Source organism: Bombina bombina, chromosome 2 (assembly GCF_027579735.1).
Source record: "Bombina bombina isolate aBomBom1 chromosome 2, aBomBom1.pri, whole genome shotgun sequence".
In the NCBI taxonomy this organism is placed as follows: domain Eukaryota; kingdom Metazoa; phylum Chordata; class Amphibia; order Anura; family Bombinatoridae; genus Bombina; species Bombina bombina.
In genome coordinates, this window is record NC_069500.1 from 891,409,391 (window position 1) to 891,433,562 (window position 24,172).

The window sequence follows — 24,172 nt, forward strand, 5'->3', positions numbered from 1 at the left end:
TTAGTCTGCCTCTGCGATGGCGGTACACCTGACGATTTCTCATGGCACACTAGTGTGCCGCGGCACAGTGGTTGAAAATCACTGCCTTGGGGTACAGTGTATTGAGACGCCAAATCTATTTGACTTCCTTATGAAGCAACTCCCTCATTCTGTTTCCTCCCCTGGGTTTTTTTCTGAACACTATTTATAACCATAAACTTCAACTGACTGGCTTGTTGGCCTTTTTCTAGAAAATGAGCTGGTGCAGGAAGGTGGGCACACTTATCATTCCTAATGGTAGACTTGTGTTGGCATATACGGTCTTTAATTTTTTGGGTCATTTCACCCACATAAAACAGGCCACAGTGCATACACCGCATAGGTGGAGTTGCATGTGAAGTGTCCCTGAATGTGGAACCTCTACCCAGTGTAAGGGTTGTGAGATAACACCTCCCTTAATAACACTATTGCATTGGGCACAACCCAGGCATGGAAATGTCCCATGTCTGGGAGTGCCAAAAAATGTACCTTTGAAGTCAGATGGATTGGAATGACTGGCGTGGAATGTGTTTAAAGTCTGACATTTCAGTGCAAGCTTCCTTAAATACATACCAGTTTTTCTTGATAATACCAAAAGTTTTATTACTTATGATATTATAGGTATGCAAAACAGAAAGAGAAGCAGTCTGCCGGAACGAACAGCAGCATCAATAGCTTGTTCTATGGCCCGGTTACCACCTGGAAGTAGCTTCTTTCTGCCCAATTGTGCTTTTCACAGAGGAAAACTTTCCTGTAGTATATCAGTCTGATCCTGTCGACAAGGTCAGTCCAGCCCCAAAATACCAGGCAATTCTCCTCTGAACAAGGAAAATGCAACCCCAGACGATCGTTTCGGCCTTCTGTGGGCCTCGTCAGTGAGGTGCAGCCATATTCCTCTAAGCACATTGGGAAAGGAGTCCACGTCTAGTTTCCCCCATCACCCATAGGGAGACTATCCCCAGGGTCATATTTACATATGCAAAACAGAAAGAGAAGCAGTCTGCCAGGAATGAACAGCAGCATCAATAGCTTGTTCTATGGCCCGGTTACCACCTGGAAGTAGCTTCTTTCTGCCCAATTGTGCTTTTCACAGAGGAAAACTTTACTGTAGTATATCAGTCTGATCCTGCCGACAAGGTCAGTCCAGCCCCAAAATACCAGGCAATTCTTCTCTGAACAAGAAAAAGGCAACCCCAGATGATCGCTTCGGCCTTCTGTGGGCCTCGTCAGTGAGGTGCAGCCATATTCCTCTAAGCACATTGGGCAAGGAGTCCACGTCTGGTTTCCCCATCACCCATAGGGAGACTATCCCCAGGGTCATATTTACATATGCAAAACAGAAAGAGAAGTAGTCTCTTTCTGTTTTGCATATGTAAATATGACCCGGGGGATAGTCTAAAACTTTAGAGACAATCAATAAAGTGCATAATGTCCCTAATATAGGATCTATTTCTAGTAACAAAGGGAGCTAATACCTTGTTTAAAAACTGGGCAGCAGGGCAAAGTAAAGACCCAATCCCTGCTACAATGGGGTGATCTGGGGGATTAAGCAGATCTTTGTGCACCTTGGGTAATACATAAAACACAGGGACTACAGGATTTTTAGGTAGCAAGAAATCACACAATTTATTACTGATAATATCCTCTCTAAAACCAAAATCAAGGATTCTTTTCATTTTCTTAAATACCATACTGGTGGGATTAGAGTCCAATTTTTCATAGGTCTCTCTGTTTAATTGCTGCAGGACCTCAGACCTACACTATATAGTGTCCATAACCACCACCGCTGTGCCCTTATCAGTTGGTTTGATGGTGATAGCGGTTTCTTTTTCAAGTTCCTTAAGGGCACTCATTTTTCCTTGTTAAATTCAATCTCCTGGGCCCAGTGGGATTCAAACTAATTAGAAGTTGTACCTCAGTGTCCACAATTTGGATAAAAGTTTCCACAGTATGATTGTCACCAGAGGCATTAAAGTTACTTTTTATATGGAGGCCATAGTCCCCAACATCAAACGGTTTAACCCCAGTGTTGCCCCTGTCAGTTATAGGCAATGACTGAGTAAAGTCCATACTGTTGAAAAAAGCCTTAAGTCTTAAATTCCTGACAAACCTCGTCAGATCTAACAAAAGACCAAAAGCATCTGGGTATTCAGTCGGGCAAAATGATAACCCCCCTGCTCAAAACTTTAATTTTTTTCCTGGCTCATAGCTCTAGATGATACATTTATGACATTTACCTCCTCCTCCTTTGGTTGTTCCTGGATCGCGTCCCCACGCCTACTACCCCACCTGGTTTTGTTCATCCATACCCTTCGCACATCAGACCCTTCATTAAAAAAGTTGAGGTTGATGGCTAAGCAGCTCCAACTGAGCCTTTCCTCCTGTCTTGCCTTAGAGCTCGTAGATGACCAACTATGAGTCAGTATATCGGCTGTTCCGAGTGTAGTGTGGCATCCCTCGCCTTGTCGCCATGTTGGCTTGCCTCCTACATGGGCGGTTCCACTGGTACACGTTACCACTGACGTAGTCATGCTCGTCACGCCTACATTTACGATGTGTACACTCCTCTATCTACCCCTTGAGCGTGTTGGTATTCTCCTGAATCGATTTGTACATTAGTTGGAACTCATTTTCTCCCACTAGCTCGCAGAGTTTCTGATCCTCAATAGCTATGGAGAGACTTTGTAGTTCCTTGTTGGCAAATTCGATATTAAGGATAATCCAATAGAATGAGAGCTGCTTAAATCCTATTGGCTGATTTGAACAGCCAATAGGATTTTAGCAGCTCTAATTCCTATTGGCTGATTCAAATTTTTCAGCCAATAGGAATGCAAGGGACGCCATTTTGAAATGGTTCCCTTGCATTGAAGATTCAGTGTACAGCGGCGACCGTATGAAGAGGATGCTCCGAGCCGGATGTCTTCAGGATGGACCCGCTCCGCCGGGATCAAGATAGAAGATGCCGCCTGGATGAAGATTGAAGAGGCTGTCTGGATGAAGACTTCTCGCCGCTTGGATGAGGACTTTGCCACCGGGATGAAGATTGAAGAGGCCGCCTGGATGAAGACTTCTCAACATCTGGATGAGAACTAAGCCGCTGGGATGAAGATCGTTCAAGTGGGACTTCAAAAACTGTAAGTGGATCATCGGGGGTTAGTGTTAGGCTTTTATTAAGGGTTTTTTGGGTAGGTTTTTTTTTTAGTTTAGAGTTTGGGCTTGTAAAAGAGCTAAATACCCTTTTAAGGGCAATGCCCATCCAAATGCTCTTTTCAGGGCAACGGGTAGCTTAGGTTTTTTAGATAGTTTTTATTTTTTTATTTTGTGGGTTTGGGGGGTGGGGGTTTGTAATGTTAGTGGGTCTTTGTATCTTTTTTTCTGAAAAAGAGCTGTTTAACTTAGGGCAATGCCCTACAAAGGGCCCTTTTAAGGGCCATTGGTAGTTTATTCTAGATTAGGTTTTTTATTTTGGGGTGTTTTTTTTAAAATGGGTATTAGAATAGGAATCATTTTTTATTATTTTTGATAATTTGTTTGGATAAACTTGTGTGCAGACAGTCATAAAACTTGAAACAAAAGTCTGAGGCCTAGATTTAGAGTTTGGCGGTAGCCGTGAAAACCAGCGTTAGAGGCTCCTAACGCTGGTTTTAGGCTACCGCCGGTATTTGGAGTCATTCAAAAAAGGGTCTAACGCTCACTTTCCAGCCGCAACTTTTCCATACCGAAGATCCCCTTACGTAAATTGCGTATCCTATCTTTTCAATGGGATCTTTCTAACTCCGGTATTTAGAGTCGTGGCTGAAGTGAGCGTTAGAAATCTAACGACCAAACTCCAGCCGCAGAAAAAAAACAGGAGTTAAGAGCTTTTTGGGCTAACGCCGGTTCATAAAGCTCTTAACTACTGTGCCCTAAAGTACACTAACACCTATAAACTACCTATGTACCCCTAAACTGAGGTCCCCCCACATCGCCGCCACTCGATTAAATTTTTTTAACCCCTAATCTGCCGACCGCCACCTACGTTATACTTATGTACCCCTAATCTGCTGCCCCTAACACCGCCGACCCCTATATTGTATTTATTAACCCCTAACCTGCCCCCCACAACGTCGCCACCAGCTACCTACAATAATTAACCCCTAATCTGCCGACCGCAAAGCGCCGCCACCTACATTATAGCTATGTACCCCTAATCTGCTGCCCCTAACACCGCCGACCCCTATATTATATTTATTAACCCCTAATCTGCCGCCCTCAACGTCGCCTCCACCTGCCTACACTTATTAACCCCTAATCTGCCGAGCGGACCGCACCGCTACTATAATAAAGTTATTAACCCCTAATCCGCCTCACTAACTCTATAATAAATAGTATTAACCGCTAATCTGCCCTCCCTAACATCGCCGACACCTAACTTCAATTATTAACCCCTAATCTGCCGACCGGAGCTCACCGCTATTCTAATAAATGTATTAACCCCTAAAGCTAAGTCTAACCCTAACACTAACACCCCCCTAAATTAAATATAATTTTAATCTAATGAAATTAATTAACTCTTATTAAATATATTATTCCTATTTAAAGCTAAATACTTACCTGTAAAAATAAATCCTAATATAGCTACAATATAAATTATAATTACATTGTAGCTATTTTAGGATTAATATTTATTTTACAGGCAACTTTGTAATTATTTTAACCAGATACAATAGCTATTAAATAGTTAAGAACTATTTAATAGTTACCTAGTTAAAATAATTAGAAAATTACCTGTAAAATAAACGCTAACCTAAGTTACAATTAAACCTAACACTATACTATCATTAAATTAATTAAATAAAATACCTACAATTACCTACAATTAAACCTAACACTACACTATCAATAAATTAATTAAATACAATATGTACAAATAACTACAATGAAATAAACTAACTAAAGTACAAAAAATAAAAAAGAACTAAGTTACAAAAAATAAAAAAATATTTACAAACATAAGAAAAATATTACAACAATTTTAAACTAATTACATTACACCTACTCTAAGCCCCCTAATAAAATAACAAAGCCCCCCAAAATAACAAAATGCCCTACCCTATTCTAAATTACTAAAGTTCAAAGCTCTTTTACCTTACCAGCCCTGAACAGGGCCCTTTGCGGGGCATGACCCAAGAAGTTCAGCTCTTTTGCCTGTAAAAAAAAACATACAATACCCCCCCCAACATTACAACCCACCACCCACATACCCCTAATCTAACCCAAACCCCCCTTAAATAAACCTAACACTAAGCCCCTGAAGATCTTCCTACCTTATCTTCACCATACCAGGTTCACCGATCCATCCTGAAGAGCTCCTCCGATGTCCTGATCCAAGCCCAAGCGGGGGACTGAAGAGGTCCATGATCCGGCTGAAGTCTTCATCCAAGCGGGAGCTGAAGAGGTCCATGATCCGGATGAAGTCTTCATCCAAGCGGGAGCTGAAGAGGTCCATGATCCGGATGAAGTCTTCTATCAACGGCATCTTCAATCTTCTTTCTTCGGGAGCCATCATCTTCCATCCGACGCGGAACATCCTCTTCTCCCGACGCCTACTAGCCGAATGACGGTTCCTTTAAATGACGTCATCCAAGATGGCATCCCTCGAATTCCGATTGGCTGATAGGATTCTATCAGCCAATCGGAATTAAGGTAGGAATATTCTGATTGGCTGATGGAACCAGCCAATCAGAATCAAGTTCAATCCGATTGGCTGATCCGATCAGCCAATCAGATTGAGCTTGCATTCTATTGGCTGATCGGAACAGCCAATAGAATGCGAGCTCAACGTCATCCGGATCATGGACCTCTTCAGCTCCCGCTTGGATGAAGACTTCAGCCGGATCATGGACCTCTTCAGCCCCCCGCTTTGGCTTGGATAAGGACATCGGAGGAGCTCTTCAGGACGGATCGGTGAACCTGGTATGGTGAAGATAAGGTAGGAAGATCTTCAGGGGCTTAGTGTTAGGTTTATTTAAGGGGGGGTTTGGGTTAGATTAGGGGTATGTGGGTGGTGGGTTGTAATGTTGGGGGGGGGTATTGTATGTTTTTTTTTACAGGCAAAAGAGCTGAACTTCTTGGGGCATGCCCCGCAAAGGGCCCTGTTCAGGGCTGGTAAGGTAAAAGAGCTTTGAACTTTAGTAATTTAGAATAGGGTAGGGCATTTTGTTATTTTGGGGGGCTTTGTTATTTTATTAGAGGGCTTAGAGTAGGTGTAATTAGTTTAAAATTGTAATATTTTTCTTATGTTTGTAAATATTTTTTTATTTTTTGTAACTTAGTTCTTTTTTATTTTTTGTACTTTAGTTAGTTTATTTCATTGTAGTTATTTGTACATATTGTATTTAATTAATTTATTGATAGTGTAGTGTAAGGTTTAATTGTAGGTAATTGTAGGTATTTTATTTAATTAATTTAATGATAGTATAGTGTTAGGTTCAATTGTAACTTAGGTTAGGATTTATTTTACAGGTAATTTTGTAATTATTTTAACTAGGTAACTATTAAATAGTTCTTAACTATTTAATAGCTATTGTATCTGGTTAAAATAATTACAAAGTTGCCTGTAAAATAAATATTAATCCTAAAATAGCTACAATGTAATTATAATTTATATTGTAACTATATTAGGATTTATTTTACAGGTAAGTATTTAGCTTTAAATAGGAATAATTTATTTAATAAGAGTTAATTAATTTTGTTAAATTAAAATTATATTTAACTTAGGGGGGTGTTAGTGTTAGGGTTAGACTTATCTTTAGGGGCTAATACATTTATTAGAATAGCGGTGAGCTCCGGTCGGCAGATTAGGGGTTAATAATTGAAGTTAGGTGTCGGCGATGTTAGGGAGGGCAGATTAGGGGTTAATAATATTTATTATAGGGTTAGTGAGGCGGATTAGGGCTTAATAACTTTATAATAATAGCGGTGCGGTCCGCTCGGCAGATTAGGGGTTAATAAGTGTAGGCAGGTGGAGGCGACGTTGTGGGGGCAGATTAGGGGTTAATAAATATAATATAAGGGTCGGTGGTGTTAAGGGCAGCAGATTAGGGGTACATAGGGATAATGTAAGTAGCGTCGGTTTACGGAGCGGCAGATTAGGGGTTAAAAATAATATACAGGGGTCAGCGATAGCGGGGGCGGCAGAATAGGGGTTAATAAGTGTAAGGTTAGGGGTGTTTAGACTCGGGGTACATGTTAGGGTGTTAGGTGCAGACGTAGGAAGTGTTTCCCCATAGCAAACAATGGGGCTGCGTTAGGAGCTGAACGCGACTTTTTTGCAGGTGTTAGGTTTTTTTTCAGCTCAAACAGCCCCATTGTTTTCTATGGGGGAATCGTGCAGGAGCATGTTTTTGAGGCTGGCCGCGTCCGTAAGCAACTCTGGTATCGAGAGTTGCAGTTGCGTTAAAAATGCTCTACGCTCCTTTTTTGGAGCCTAACGCAGCCATTCTGTGGACTCTCAATACCAGAGTTATTTTAGAGGTGCGGCCAGAAAAAAGCCAGCGTTAGCTACGCGGGTCGTTACCGACAAAACTCTAAATCTAGCCGTGAGACTTTTGTTTCAAGTTTTATGACTGTCTGCACACAAGTTTATCCACTCACGTAACTTTGAAGGTGTCTTCCAAGCAATTACCGCACTTGGTTACAGATTGCGGCTGAGGTATTACAAGTAGGACTACACCTGTGGATTAAGGACTTTTGCAGTGGTCTCCAGTTTGGAATTTGATTCCATACATGCTCTATTTTGTTCTTAAGCTTGTAAGTAGCCAACTGTTCTGCGCACTTACTGTTCAATAAATTGTATTTCACTTGAGTCAGGCTGCGCCTGTCCCATTCTTTCTTTTCTCAGTACTTCCCCACTTTGATGTGACCAACGGAAACCCATCACACGTCACAGGCAGCGTCAGACCGTTCTTGCACCCGGAAGGAGGAACCAGCAACATACACGCAAACAGCCTGAGCAACTCCTCTTTCGGCTTAAAGGAGAAAACCGGCTTTTTACTTCATTAAACGTTCCAGGACCGTAAGCGCCAAATACTGGCTTTGTTTGCCTAACTGTTCCATATTTATTATAGTGTGGGCGATGTTGGAGTGCAGGGGAATAGGGGTTAATAACTTTAGTATAGTGGCGGAGATATCGGGAGCGGCAAATTAGGGGTTAATAGTTTTATTTAGGTGGCGGCGATATCGGGGATGGCAGATAAGGGGTTAATAACATAATGTTGGTGTCGGCGATGTCGGGGGCAGCAGATTAGGGTTGTTTAAACTGGAGGTTTATGTTAGGGTGATAGGTTTAAACGTTAGATTTTTTCCCCATAGACATCAATGGGGCTGTGTTACGGAGCTTTTCATTCTGCGATTGCAGGTGTTAGACTTTTTTCTGACCTGCTCTCCCCATTGATGTGTATGGGGAAAGCGTGCACGAGCATGTCAAAACAGCGCTTGCTTCTGGTGCGGTATGGAGCTTAAAAGCACCGTATCGCTTGAACAAGCCAGGTTTTTAGAAACGTGTAATGGCTGCGCTAAAGGGGGTTAAATAACGCAACTTTTGTTGCGTTCATTAATTTCCCTATAGCGCGCATAACTCGTAATCTAGCTGAATGTGTTTAGCTAGTACTGCTGCTCCTGAGCCTAACTTTACTCCTCAACATGGATACCAAGAGAAGAAAGTAACTTTGATAAAAAAAAAAAATTGCATGTTTCATCTGAATCATAAAGGTTATAAGTTATATGATTTCCCCTGTGTATTTGAATAACAATTTTACTGCATAATGTAAAATTGCATTATGATGCATATTATTAAAGGGACAGTCTACTCCAGAATTGTTATTGTTTAAAAAGATAGATAATCCCTTTATTACCCATTCCCAGTTCTGCAAAACCAACACAGTTATATTAATATACTTTTTACCTATGAGATTACCTTGTATCTAAGCCTCAGCAGACTGCCCCCTTATCTCAGTTCTTTTGACAGACTTGCATTTTAGCCAATCAATGCTGATTTTGGCCACAGAAGTGAGCACAATTTTACCTATATGACACACACACGAACTAGCGCTGTCTAACTATGAAAACCTGTCAAAATGCACTGAGATAGAAGGCTTACAGGCCCATTTATCAAGCTCCGTATGGAGCTTGAAGGGCCGTGTTTCTGGCGAGTCTTCAGACTCGCCAGAAACACAAGTTATGAAGCAGCGGTCTAAAGACCGCTGCTCCATAACCCTGTCCGCCTGCTCTGAACAGGCAGACAGGAATCGCCGGACATCAACCCGATCGAATACGATCGGGTTGATTGACAGCTCCCTGCTGGCGGCCGATTGGCCGCGAGTCAGCAGGGGGCGGCGTTGCACCAGCAGCTCTTGTGAGCTGCTGGTGCAATGTTAAATGCGGAGAGCTTATTGCTCTCCGCATTTAGCGAGGTCTTGCGGACCTGATCCGCAGTGTCGGATCAGGTCCGCAAGCCCTTTGATAAATGGGCCTGTTAGAATTTAGCATATGAGCCTACCGAGGTTTAGCTTTCACCAATGAATTCCAAAAAGAACAAAGCAAGTTTGATGATAAAAGTAAATTGGAAAGTTGTTTAAAATTGCATGCCCTATCTTAATCATAACATTTTCATTTTGACTAGACTGTCATTTAAATATTTATTTGAAGGTGTATATAACTTTTAATGAGTTTTTCATTGTACTTTCAATACACTTTTTTAACGTGCCTTTTTATTGAGCATTATACCACAATGCATGGGGTTCTCAGCATACAGAAATATAGGCTATGTGCACCATAACAAGATACCCAGCTATCAAGGTAAAATGTGCCTTTAGAGAATCATGTGAAAAAATAGCACTGAAGGATCTTTTAAGAGCATTTTATTTGAGCAGAGAGGTGTTTTTTGCTTTTTTGTGTTTTTAGAAATTGGGACTATAATATGAAATTACTTATTTGTTTATTAATGTGACATATATTGATTGACCATATGTCTAAATATGTGTATAGGTGCATATACTGTATGTACATATATGTATAAACATGTTTATTGATATATTTATATATGTATATAAGTGTATGTATATATATATATATATATATATATATATATGTGTGTGTGTACATATGTATTTATGTGTTTTACTGTATATTTATTGTACAAATTTTACAGTCTAATTTTCTTCACATACAGGATAATGTAATTTTTATTGTAAATATATATTTATATATACAGTATATCTATTTATACCTATACCTGTATATCCATTTTTATAGATATATAGGTATAGATATCTATTTACATCAACATTATCATATATATAAAGAGATATATATATTTAATAATAAAAATAAAAAAAATTCTATGTGAAGAACATATAAATGTAAAATATGCGTAACGCACATTATGCAGGTATAGGTATATACAGATATATATAGAAATATGTATTTAAAGTAATAATTACATTGTTCTGTAAGTGAAGAACATCGCAATGTGAAATATGAATAACTCCTGTCGAGTTAGCGCGCAAGCGATAGGTGTTATTTTTTTTTGCGCTCTCCATTGAATTCTATAGGGAGAGTATGTTAACGTGGTTGCAATATCGCAAAGTCCTTTACAGTTTTTACTTTCAACTTGTAATATGCGCACTACACGACTTGCAAAACAATTACTTCTAGCAAAGTTTACGCTTGTATGGAAGCCCTAAATAGCACTCCACTTGTATTCTAGGTCTTAATATATTTAACACCATGGGGAAGATTTAATAAAGGGCGAGCGGACATGATTCGCTGTAGCGAATTATGTCCGCTCAACCTCGCTAAATGCCGGCAGCATACGCTGTCGGCATTTAACATTGCACAAACATTTCTGGTGAAATGCTTGTGTAATGCCTCCCCCTGAACATTTGCGGCCAATCGATCGCTAAAAGGGGGTGTCAATCATCACGATCGTATTATTATTATTATTATTATTATTATTATTAATTTTGTATTTGTAAATTGTGCTTTTAATTTCATTTTACTTTCATTTTGAAAAATTCTTATATAAGCCAAAAAAGCAAACAATTTAATTTGTTTCATAAATATATTTGATTTTAAATAAAATGAGGGAAAATATTACATTTGTTGATAAAGTTTTTATGGATATTTGCTTATTATATTTGCATTTTTGTATTCACATTCAAATTAATTGTAAATATTTTCTTTGCCATCCATATCCAGATATTGGAGACAATTTACCAAAGTGCGAGCGGACATGATACGATGTAGCGTATCATGTCTGCCGCACATCGATAAATGCCGACAGCATACGCTGTCTGCATTTATTATTGCACAAGCAGTTCTGGTGAACTGCTTGTGCAATGCTGCCCTCTGCAGATTCGCGGTCAATCGGCCCCTAGCAGGGGGTGTCAATCAGCCCGATCGTATAGGATTGGGCGGATTGAAGACCGCAGCCTCAGAGGCAGCGGACAAGTTATGGAGCAGCGGTTTTTAGACCGCTGCTTCATAACTACTGTTTCCGGCGAGCCTGAAGGAGCTTAATAATTCGTCCCCATTGTTTAAAAGCTTCAAATTTGTCATCCATTTCCTTATAATCCTGTTCCATGTCTTCCAGTAGACGTATCTGCTGTAGTTTATTAAAATGTCAAAAGGCAATAATGTTTTCTATATTCTCTTGTGCAGCTTTATATTAAGTGTCACCAGTGTGACTAATACATAAACCTCACATGCGTATTACAAACTATTACTTTGACTTACATATGCTATACATGACATTAGTGCAATTTTGAATTTTAAATGATATATTTTTTTATATAGTATTTTAAAAACAATAATACACAAAACTGAATAAAAAGAGTCAACCTGATGTAATCTGGTAAGCAAATAAAAGGGGGTTTCATAGAATGATTGAGAATCCATTAGATTTGAAAATGTCTTATCAGCTCATGATAAGACACCCCTAAAAATCATTGCCTGGATTTGAAACATATGTTTACAAAGTGGAAAAAAAACCTTAGGTCATCATGATCATAAAAGCCTCAACTCTAACCTAAATAAAACAAGAAGACATGTACCAGCTGTACACAGAAGTAATACTGCCACCCTTAAAGGGACAGTCTACTCCAAAATTGTTATTGTTTAAAAAGATAGATAATCCCTTTATTACCCATTCCTCAGTTTTGCACAACCAACACAGTTATATTAATATACTTTTTACCTATGAGATTACCTTGTATCTAAGCCTCAGCAGACTGCCCCCTTATCTCAGTTCTTTTGACAGACTTGCATTTTAGCCAATCAATGCTGATTTTGGCCACAGAAGTGAGCACAATTTTACCTATATGACACACACACGAACTAGCGCTGTCTAACTATGAAAACCTGTCAAAATGCACTGAGATAGAAGGCTTACAGGCCCATTTATCAAGCTCCGTATGGAGCTTGAAGGGCCGTGTTTCTGGCGAGTCTTCAGACTCGCCAGAAACACAAGTTATGAAGCAGCGGTCTAAAGACCGCTGCTCCATAACCCTGTCCGCCTGCTCTGAACAGGCAGACAGGAATCGCCGGACATCAACCCGATCGAATACGATCGGGTTGATTGACAGCTCCCTGCTGGCGGCCGATTGGCCGCGAGTCAGCAGGGGGCGGCGTTGCACCAGCAGCTCTTGTGAGCTGCTGGTGCAATGTTAAATGCGGAGAGCTTATTGCTCTCCGCATTTAGCGAGGTCTTGCGGACCTGATCCGCAGTGTCGGATCAGGTCCGCAAGCCCTTTGATAAATGGGCCTGTTAGAATTTAGCATATGAGCCTACCGAGGTTTAGCTTTCACCAATGAATTCCAAAAAGAACAAAGCAAGTTTGATGATAAAAGTAAATTGGAAAGTTGTTTAAAATTGCATGCCCTATCTTAATCATAACATTTTCATTTTGACTAGACTGTCATTTAAATATTTATTTGAAGGTGTATATAACTTTTAATGAGTTTTTCATTGTACTTTCAATACACTTTTTTAACGTGCCTTTTTATTGAGCATTATACCACAATGCATGGGGTTCTCAGCATACAGAAATATAGGCTATGTGCACCATAACAAGATACCCAGCTATCAAGGTAAAATGTGCCTTTAGAGAATCATGTGAAAAAATAGCACTGAAGGATCTTTTAAGAGCATTTTATTTGAGCAGAGAGGTGTTTTTTGCTTTTTTGTGTTTTTAGAAATTGGGACTATAATATGAAATTACTTATTTGTTTATTAATGTGACATATATTGATTGACCATATGTCTAAATATGTGTATAGGTGCATATACTGTATGTACATATATGTATAAACATGTTTATTGATATATTTATATATGTATATAAGTGTATGTATATATATATATATATATATATGTGTGTGTGTACATATGTATTTATGTGTTTTACTGTATATTTATTGTACAAATTTTACAGTCTAATTTTCTTCACATACAGGATAATGTAATTTTTATTGTAAATATATATTTATATATACAGTATATCTATTTATACCTATACCTGTATATCCATTTTTATAGATATATAGGTATAGATATCTATTTACATCAACATTATCATATATATAAAGAGATATATATTTAATAATAAAAATAAAAAAAATTCTATGTGAAGAACATATAAATGTAAAATATGCGTAACGCACATTATGCAGGTATAGGTATATACAGATATATATAGAAATATGTATTTAAAGTAATAATTACATTGTTCTGTAAGTGAAGAACATCGCAATGTGAAATATGAATAACTCCTGTCGAGTTAGCGCGCAAGCGATAGGTGTTATTTTTTTTTGCGCTCTCCATTGAATTCTATAGGGAGAGTATGATAACGTGGTTGCAATATCGCAAAGTCCTTTACAGTTTTTACTTTCAACTTGTAATATGCGCACTACACGACTTGCAAAACAATTACTTCTAGCAAAGTTTACGCTTGTATGGAAGCATACGCTGTCGGCATTTAACATTGCACAAACATTTCTGGTGAAATGCTTGTGTAATGCCTCCCCCTGAACATTTGCGGCCAATCGATCGCTAAAAGGGGGTGTCAATCATCACGATCGTATTATTATTATTATTATTATTAATTTTGTATTTGTAAATTGTGCTTTTAATTTCATTTTACTTTCATTTTGAAAAATTCTTATATAAGCCAAAAAAGCAAACAATTTAATTTGTTTCATAAATATATTTGATTTTAAATAAAATGAGGGAAAATATTACATTTGTTGATAAAGTTTTTATGGATATTTGCTTATTATATTTGCATTTTTGTATTCACATTCAAATTAATTGTAAATATTTTCTTTGCCATCCATATCCAGATATTGGAGACAATTTACCAAAGTGCGAGCGGACATGATACGATGTAGCGTATCATGTCTGCCGCACATCGATAAATGCCGACAGCATACGCTGTCTGCATTTATTATTGCACAAGCAGTTCTGGTGAACTGCTTGTGCAATGCTGCCCTCTGCAGATTCGCGGTCAATCGGCCCCTAGCAGGGGGTGTCAATCAGCCCGATCGTATAGGATTGGGCGGATTGAAGACCGCAGCCTCAGAGGCAGCGGACAAGTTATGGAGCAGCGGTTTTTAGACCGCTGCTTCATAACTACTGTTTCCGGCGAGCCTTACATATGCTATACATGACATTAGTGCAATTTTGAATTTTAAATGATATATTTTTTTATATAGTATTTTAAAAACAATAATACACAAAACTGAATAAAAAGAGTCAACCTGATGTAATCTGGTAAGCAAATAAAAGGGGGTTTCATAGAATGATTGAGAATCCATTAGATTTGAAAATGTCTTATCAGCTCATGATAAGACACCCCTAAAAATCATTGCCTGGATTTGAAACATATGTTTACAAAGTGGAAAAAAAACCTTAGGTCATCATGATCATAAAAGCCTCAACTCTAACCTAAATAAAACAAGAAGACATGTACCAGCTGTACACAGAAGTAATACTGCCACCCTTAAAGGGACAGTCTACTCCAAAATTGTTATTGTTTAAAAAGATAGATAATCCCTTTATTACCCATTCCTCAGTTTTGCACAGCCTCTTCTGACAGCCCCCTTATCATATGGCTATTTATTTATTAACTATTGACTTGTATTTTAGCCAATTAGTGCAGTGTCAGGCACACTTCCAATTTACTTCTATTATAAAAAAATGTTTGTTCTATCCTTGTTCAAGAGCAGCAATGTACTACTGGGAGCTATCTAAATACACCTGGGAAGCCGAAGAAAAGAGGCTTATATGTGCAGCCGCCAATCAGCCAGCTATCCCTCTCAGCAGTGCTTTGCTGCTCTTGAGTCTAAATAAGTATCTTTTGTAACAAATGATTAGACATGTGCGTTTCGGAGATTGGGATCGATTCAAATTTCCGAATTGCCGTAGCACCGAATGTAACAAATAAATCGAAATTAGTTTGGATTTATTCGTAACATTTGGATGGCCGTGGACTAATCACAATTACACTAGTATTGTACTGTATATTAGGTTATATCACTCTGCTATGGGTTACACCTAATATTACAGTACATAATACTAGTCTAATGCACAGCACATCCCACCTAACACATACCGAACTTCTGAATTTACGAATCGAATCCGAACCGAATACATCCGAATTTATTTGAATCCGAATGAATCCAAACGAATCTGAAACGAATGCATTCGAATGTATCCAAAGTCAAACCGATCCGAAAACGAAATTCGAAAACATCTGAATCGTTCAGAAACAAACCGAAACAAGTTTTTCCGCCGCACACAAGTCTACAAATGATACCAAGAGAACAGAGCTAATTTGCTAATAGAAGTATATGGAAAAATTCATAAAAATATAATTTTGACTTTACTGTCCCTTTAAAGTCATTAGGACAGTGTCCAGACTAAATTAAAACGTTCTAATCTGGGCACCCACATTTTCAGTGTTTCTGTAATTGCTTAATCATGTTTTCTACATATATAATGATTTAGATTTACATTTATATGATTATAATTTTCAGTTATTTGTCTTTTATTCTATGAGGCCTATTATTAAACCGTCAATCGCAAATACGCTGGAATTCCGCAGCGTAATTTTGGAGAGCTTGATTCCCCTTATTTATCAAAGCCTACAGACCGGCAAAAGTTGAAATCTGTGACGTAACATACGATACGCCGGTCTCAGTCTGACACAAATCGATGCTTACGTCACTACAGATGTTCCAAATGCAAATTCGGCACTATCTGACAATTTTTGCTAGTTAACAAATATCTACCAGGTACGCTCGCCACTATTCCGGCCCAGCGTAGCTGGTTTTCAATCCGCCGCCCTGGAGGGGATGCCATAGGAATCAATGGGAGTCTGAAAGCAGCGAAAGCTCATGTTTGCTACTGCCCAATATCCCATTGATTCCTATGGGAGAATAAAAGTTATGTTTACACCTAACACCCTAACATGTACCCCGAGTCTAAACACCCCTAATCTGGTGCCCTGACACCGCCGCCACCTACATTATACTTATTAACCCCTAATCTGCAGCCCGACATCACCGCCACCTACATTATACTTATTAACCCCTAATCTGCCGCCCCTTACACGCCACCTTAATTATACCTATTAACCCCTAATCTGCCACCCCGACACCGCCGCCACCTACATAAAGTTATTAACCCCTATTCCACCGCTCCCGGACCCCGCCGCCACCTACATAATGTTATTAACCCCTATCCCGCCGCTCCCGGAGCCCACCACAACTAAATAAATGTATTAACCACTAAACCCCTGGACTCCCACATTACTAGCACTAACTAAACCTATTAACCCCTAAACTGCCAGCCCTCCACATCGCCATAAACTAAATTAACCTAAACCCCTAAACCTAACAACCCGCTAACTTTATATTAAATATTAACTCATCCCTATCTTATAATAAATTTAAACTTACCTTTAGATTTAAATTAAACTATATTAAACTAATAATTAACCTACCCTAACTGTTATACTATGATTACATTAAACTATATTAAACTAATAATTAATCTACCCTAACTGTTATACTAAAATTACATTAAACTACAAATTAAATTAACTATATTACATATTTAAAAACCTAACCCTACTCAAATAATTTAAATCTACTATTAAAAATTACAAACATAGGCCTAGATTTAGAGTTGGGCGGTAGCGATCAAAACCAGCGTTAGAGGCTCCTAACGCTGGTTTTTACCGCCCTCTGGTATTTGGAGCCAGTCATTAAAGGGTCTAAAGCTCACTTTTCAGTCGCGACTTTTCCATACCGCAGATCCCCTTACGTCAATTGCGTATCCTATCTTTTCAATGGGATCTTTCTAACTCCGGTATTTAGAGTCGTGGCTGAAGTGAGCGTTAGAAATCTAACGACAAAACTCCAGCCGCAGAAAAAAGTCAGTAGTTAAGAGCTTTCTGGGCTAACGCCGGTTTATAAAGCTCTTAACTACTGTGCTCTAAAGTACACTAACACCCATAAACTACCTATGTACCCCTAAACCGAGGTCCCCCCACATCGCCGCCACTCGATTACATAATTTTAACCCCTAATCTGCCGACCGCCACCTACGTTATACTTATGTACCCCTAATCTGCTGCCCCGAACACCGCCGACCCCTATAATATATTTATTAACCCCTAACCTGCCCCCCACGACGTCGCCGCCAGCTACCTTCAATAATTAACCCCTAATCTGCCGCTCCGTAAACCGCCGCTACCTACATTATCCCTATGTACCCCTAATCTGCTGCCCCTAACGCCGCCGACCTCTATATCATATTTATTAACCCCTAATCTGCCCACCTCAACGTCGCCTCCACCTGCCTACACTTATTAAATCCTAATCTGCCGAGTGGACCGCACCGCTACTATAATAAAGTTATTAACCCCTAATCTGCCTCACTCCCACCTCAATAACCCTATAATAAATAGTATTAACCCCTAATCTGCCCTCCCTAACATCGCCGACACCTAACTTCAATTATTAACCCCAATCTGCCGACCAAATCTCGCTGCTACTGTAATAAATGGATTAACCCCTAAAGCTAAGTCTAACCCTAACCCTAACACCCCCCTAAATGAAATATAATTTAAATCTAATGAAATAAATTAACTCTTATTAAATAAATTATTCCTATTTAAAGCTAAATACTTACCTGTAAAATAAACCCTAATATAGCTACAATATAAATTATAATTATATTATAGCTATTTTAGGATTTATATTTATTTTACAGGTAACTTTGTATTTATTTTAACCAGGTACAATAGCTATTAAATAGTTAAGAACTATTTAATAGCTAAAATAGTTAAAATAATTACAAAATTACCTGTAAAATAAATCCTAACCTAAGTTACAATTAAACCTAACACTACACTATCAATAAATAAATAAAATAAAATACCTACAATTACCTACAATTAAACCTAACACTACACTATCAATACATTAATTAAATATAATACCTACAAATAATTACAATTAAATAAACTAACAAAAGTACAAAAAATAAAAAAGAACTAAGTTACAAAAAATAATAAAATATTTACAAACATTAGAAAAATATTACAACAATTTTAAACTAATTACACCTACTCTAAGCCCCCTAATAAAATTACAAAGCCCCCCAAAATAAAAAAATGCCCTACCCTATTCTAAATTAAAAAAGTTCAAAGCTCTTTTACCTTACCAGCCCTGAACAGGGCCCTTTGCGGGGCATGCCCCAAGAAATTCAGCTCTTTTGCCTGTAAAAAAACACATACAATACCCCCCCCAACATTACAACCCACCACCCACATACCCCTAATCTAACCCAAACCCCCCTTAAATAAACCTAACACTAAGCCCCTGAAGATCTTCCTACCTTATCTTCACCTCACCGGGTATCACCGATCGGTCCTGGCTCCAAAATCTTCATCCAACCCAAGCGGGGGCTGGCGATCCATAATCCTGCGGCTGAAGAGGTCCAGAAGAGGCTCCAAAGTCTTCATCCTATCCGGGAAGAAGAGGCGATCCAGACCGGCAACCATCTTGATCCAAGCGGCATCTTCTATCTTCATCCGATGAGGAACGATCAGCCAATCAGATTGAGCTCGCATTCTATTGGCTGATCGAAACAGCCAATAGAATGCGAGCTCAATCTGATTGGCTGATCGGATCAGCCAATCGGATTGAACTTGATTCTGATTGGCTGATTCCATCAGCCAATCAGAATTTTCCTACCTTAATTCCAATTGGCTGATTGAATCCTATCAGCCAATCGGAATTCGAGGGACGCCATCTTGGATGATGTCCCTTAAAGGAACCGTCATTCTTCAGTTGGACGTCGTCGGAAGAAGATTGATCGGCGCTGGAGGTATTCACGATGGAGCCGTTCCTCATCGGATGAAGATAGAAGATGCCGCTTGGATCAAGATGGTTGCCGGTCTGGATCGCCTCTTCTTCCCGGATAGGATGAAGACTTTGGAGCCTCTTCTGGACCTCTTCAGCCGCAGGATTATGGATCGCCAGCCCCCGCTTGGGTTGGATGAAGATTTTGGAGCCAGGACCGATCAGTGATACCCGGTGAGGTGAAGATAAGGTAGGAAGATCTTCAGGGGCTTAGTGTTAGGTTTATTTAAGGGGGGTTTCAGTTAGATTAGGGCAGAGATTTCCAAACTTTTCATGTTGGTGACACACTTTTTAGACCTACATCATTTTGTGACACAGTAATTCAGTTGTACTAGCAAACAGTGGGTTAAACTAACTTGTTTTAAGAGATACGGACACATACATAAATTATATAATAACAAAATGCATTTACAAGTAACAGTATATAGGTGCAAGAATTAAAAAAAAGTTTCATATCACCAATAGCTACTTACCATTTTAATGGGCTGTATGAGGTTGATGGAATGAACACAGTTTCTGAATATTTAGTGGAATATTAGATAAAGACACTCGCATTTCATCATCAAGCATTTTTAAGCTTCCACTTCTTATCCATATATCAAGAGCAGGAGCAGCAATGCACTACTGGGAGCTAGCTTCAAAACCCCCAACACTTTGACTTCTGACTTCAGCTCAGCGTTTAAGCTGCTGCCCTCCGAGCTCTGCAAGTCCGACTGACTACTGCCCACGCTGCAAACACACTGCTGTCCCACTCACTGACTACATGTGTAGTCACGAGCCGATTGAGGATATTACACGTGAATCAGGAGCCAATGTGCCGCCAATGGTAATAGTTTCAGTTCTGGCTGAGCTGTGCCAATAGGTTAAGTTGATCTGTGACCCACTAGGTATCAATCACGTGTCAACCACATAATATGCGTAGCAGGCAGGCGGAAAGTCGGAAACCAAAAACAAAATTTAAAAATAATTTTAAATTCAAAAAAATTAGTGCTGAAGCAGGGACACACCTACACACGACTGCTGACACACTAACATGTCACGACACACAGTTTGAAAAGCACTGGATTAGGGGTATGTGGGTGGTGGGTTGTAATGTAGGGGGGGGTATTGTATGTGTTTTTTTTTACAGGCAAAAGAGCTTAATTCTTTGGGGCATGCCCCGCAAAGGGCCCTTTTCAGGGCTGGTAAGGTAAAAGAGCTTTGAACTTTTTTAATTTAGAATAGGGTAGGGCATTTTTTTATTTTGGGGGTCTTTGTTATTTTATTAGGGGGCTTAGAGTAGGTGTAATTAGTTTAAAATTGTTGTAATATTTTTCTAATGTTTGTAAATATTTTATTATTTTTTGTAACTTAGTTCTTTTTTATTTTTTGTACTTTAGTTAGTTTATTTAATTGTAGTTATTTGTAGGTATTGTATTTAATTAATGTATTGACAGTGTAGTGTTAGGTTTAATTGTATTTATTTGTAGGTATTTTATTTTATTTATTTATTGATAGTGTAGTGTTAGGTTTAATTGTAACTTAGGTTAGGATTTATTTTAAAGGTAATTTTGTAATTATTTTAACTATTTTAGCTATTAAATAGTTCTTAACTATTTAATAGCTATTGTACCTGGTTAAAATAAATACAAAGTTACCTGTAAAATAAATATAAATCCTAAAATAGCTATAATATAATTATAATTTATATTGTAGCTATATTAGGGTTTATTTTACAGGTAAGTATTTAGCTTTAAATAGGAATAATTTATTTAATAAGAGTTCATTTATTTCGTTAGATTTAAATTATATTTAATTTAGTGGGATGTTAGGGTTATGGTTAGACTTAGCTTTAGGGGTTAATAAATTTATTAGAGTAGCGGTGAGCTCCTGTCGGCAGATTAGGGGTTAATACTTGAAGTTAGGTGTCGGCAATGTTAGGGAGGGCAGATTAGGGGTTAATACTATTTATTATAGGGTTATTGAGGCGGGAGTGAGGCGGATTAGGGGTTAATACATTTATTATAGTAGCGCTCAGGTCCGGTCGGCAGATTAGGGGTTAATAAGTGTAGTTAGGTGGAGGCAACGTTGGGGGCGGCAGATTAGGGGTTAATAAATATAATATAGGGGTCGGCGATGTTAGGGCAGCAGATTAGGGGTACATAGGGATAATGTAGGTGGCGGGGGTGTACAGAGCGGCAGATTAGGGGTTAATAATAATATGCAGGGGTCAGCGATAGCGGGGGTGGCAGATTAGGGGTTAATAAGTGTAAGGTTAGGGGTGTTTAGACTCGGGGTACATGTTAGAGTGTTAGGTGCAGACGTAGGAAGTGTTTCCCCGTAGACAACAATGGGGCTGCGTTATTAGCTGAACGCGGCTTTTTTGCAGGTGTTAGGTTTTTTTTCAGCTCAAACAGCCCCATTGTTTTCTATGGGGGAATCGTGCACGAGCACGTTTTTGAAGCTGGCCGCGTCCGTAAGCACCGCTGGTATCAAGAGTTGAAGTTGCGGTAAATATGCTATACGCTCCTTTTTTGGAGCCTAACGCAGCCATTTTGTGAACTCTAAATACCAGCGGTATTTAAAAGGTGCGGCCACAAAAAAGCAAGCGTAGCTAATGCACCCCTTTGGCCGCAGAACTCTAAATCTAGGCATAAGTTTCAAAAAATAGCTGTTACAAAAAAAATAAACACTAAGTTACACAAAATAAAAAATTAATTATCAAATATTTAAACTAATTACACCTAATCTAAGAGCCCTATGAAAATAAAAAGTCCCCCCAAAATAAAAAAAAAAACCTAGCCTACAATAAACTACCAATGGCCCTTAAAAGGACCTTTTGCGGGGCATTGCCCCAAAGAAATCAGCTCTTTTACCTGTAAATAAAAATACAAATACCCCCCAACAGTAAAACCCACCACCCACACAACCAAACCCCCAAAATAAAAACCTAATCTAAAAATTCTAAGCTCCCCATTGCCCTGAAAAGGGCATTTGTATGGGCATTGCCCTTAAAAGGGCATTTAGCTCTTTTTAAAAAGCCCACACCCTAATCTAAAATTAAAACCCACCCAATAAACCCTTAAAAAAGCCTAACACTAACCCCCGAAGATCCACTTACAGTTTCTGAAGAGCTGACATACATCCTCAACGAAGCGGCAGAAGTCCTCATAGAAGCAGCCGAAGTCTTCATCCAAGCCCGCAGAAGTCTTCATCCAGACGGCATCTTCGATCTTCATCCATCCGGCGCGGAGTGGCTCCATCTTCAAGCATCCTTTTCTTACGACGTCTTCTTCCGAATGAAGGTTCCTTTAAATGACATCATCCAAGATGGCGTCCCTTAGATTCCGATTGGCTGATAGAATTCTATCAGCCAATCGGAATAAAGGTTGAAAAAATCCTATTGGCTGTTGCAATCATTTAAAGGAACCTTCATAGGTAGATTAATTAATAGTTTAATATAGTTTAATGTAATTTTAGTATAGCAGTTAGGGTAGGTTAATTAATAGTTTAATATAGTTTAATGTAATTTTAGTCTAATAATTAGGGTAGATTAATTAATAGTTTAATATAGTTTAATGTAATCTTAGAATAACAGTTAGGGTAGGTTAATTATTAGTTTAATATAGTTTAATTTAAATCTAAAGGCAAGTTTTAATTTATTATAAGATAGGGATTAGTTAATATTTAATATAAAGTTAGCGGGTTGTTAGGTTTAGGGGTCAATAGGTTAATTTAGTTTATGGCAATGTGGGGGCTGGCGGTTTAGGGGTTAATAGCTTTAGTAAGTGGTAGTGATGTGGGAGGCCAGGGGTTTAGGGGTTAATACATTTAGACCTAGATTTGGAGTTTGACAGTAGCCGTGAAAACCAGCGTTAGAGGCTCCTAACGCTGGTTTTAGGCTACCGCCGGTATTTAGAGTCACTCAGAATAGGGTCTAACGCTCACTTTTCAGCCGCGACTTTTCCATACCGCAGATCCCCTTACGTCAATTGCGTATCCTATCTTTTCAATGGGATCTTCCTAACTCCGGTATTTAGAGTCGTTTCTGAAGTGAGCGTTAGACATCTAACGACAAAACTCCAGCCGCAGGAAAAAAGTCAGTAGTTAAGAGCTTTCTGGGCTAACGCCGGTTTATACAGCTCTTAACTACTGTGCTCTAAAGTACACTAACACCCATAAACTACCTATGTACCCCTAAACCGAGGTCCCCCCACATCGCCGACACTCGATTACATTTTTTTAACCCCTAATCTGCCGACCGCCACCTACGTTATACTTATGTACCCCTAATCTGCTGCCCCTAACACCGCCGACCCCTGTATTATATTTATTAACCCCTAATCTGCCCCCCACAATGTCGCCGCCAGCTACCTACACTTATTAACCCCTAATCTGCCGAGCGGACCTGAGCGCTACTATAATAAAGTTATTAACCCCTAATCCGCCTCACTAACCCTATAATAAATAGTATTAACCCCTAATCTGCCCTCCCTAACATCGCCGACACCTAACTTCAATTATTAACCCCTAATCTGCCGACCGGAGCTCACCGCTATTCTAATAAATGTATTAACCCCTAAAGCTAAGTCTAACCCTAACACTAACACCCCCCTAAATTAAATATAATTTAAATCTAACGAAATTAATTAACTCTTATTAAATAAATTATTCCTATTTAAAGCTAAATACTTACCTGTAAAAT